This window comes from Dipodomys spectabilis, unplaced genomic scaffold (genome assembly GCF_019054845.1).
Source record: "Dipodomys spectabilis isolate Male_0828 unplaced genomic scaffold, ASM1905484v1 ptg000284l, whole genome shotgun sequence".
NCBI lineage: Eukaryota > Metazoa > Chordata > Mammalia > Rodentia > Heteromyidae > Dipodomys > Dipodomys spectabilis.
Window position 1 is genome coordinate 1,344,533 of NW_024870961.1, and position 893 is coordinate 1,345,425.

Genomic DNA, 893 nt, shown 5'->3' on the forward strand with positions numbered 1-893 from the left:
CTTTGAATGCCTTGTACAATTCCACTCTAAATCCACCTGGTCCTGGGCTTTTCTTAGATATGAGGTCTCTTATTGCTGTTTCCATTTCTATGCTTGATATGGACATGTTAAGTTGATTTAAATCATTTTGGTTGAGTTTCAGCATGTCCATTTCTGCCAGGTCTCAAACTTATTAGCATAAAGTTTTGAGAAGTATTCCATTATAATGTTCTGATGGTGATGTTCCCATTCTCATCTCTGAGTTTGTTAATGTGGGTGTGTTCACTTCTTTTTCTGATAAGATTTGCTAAGGGTCTGTCAATTTTGCTAATTTTTTCGAAGAACCAACTCTTTGTTTTGTTGATTATTTTTATGGTGTTTTTGGATGATAATTTAGTTAATTCTAATTAAATTTTAATTATTTATTTCTGTCTACTGGATTGGGGTTTATTTTGCTGATCTTTCTGAAGGAGGTTCAGATGTCTTATTAAATTGTTGGTTTCAGATCTCTCTAACTTGTTGATGTAAGAATTCAGAGCTATAAACTTGCCTCGGAGTACTGCCTTTGCTGTGTCCCAGAGGAGCTGGTAATTTGTGTATTCATTTTTGTTGAATAACATTAACATTTGCATTTCCTTTCTAATCTCTTCCATGACCCACTGGTGATTCAGCAGTGTGTTGTTCAGCTTCCATGTGTTACAGGACTGTCTTTGGGCGCTTTTCATGTTGAGTTCTAATTTTATTCGCTTAGATGCCATTTCTTGGCCATTGTCTTGTTAGTTTTCTATGTGTAGGATATCTTTAAGTACCTTTGTAGGTCTGGTTTTGTGGAGATATATTGTTCAATTTTTCTTTGCTATGAACAATTTTTATTTGATCTTCAGTTATGAAGGAGAGTTTAGCTGGGTACACTG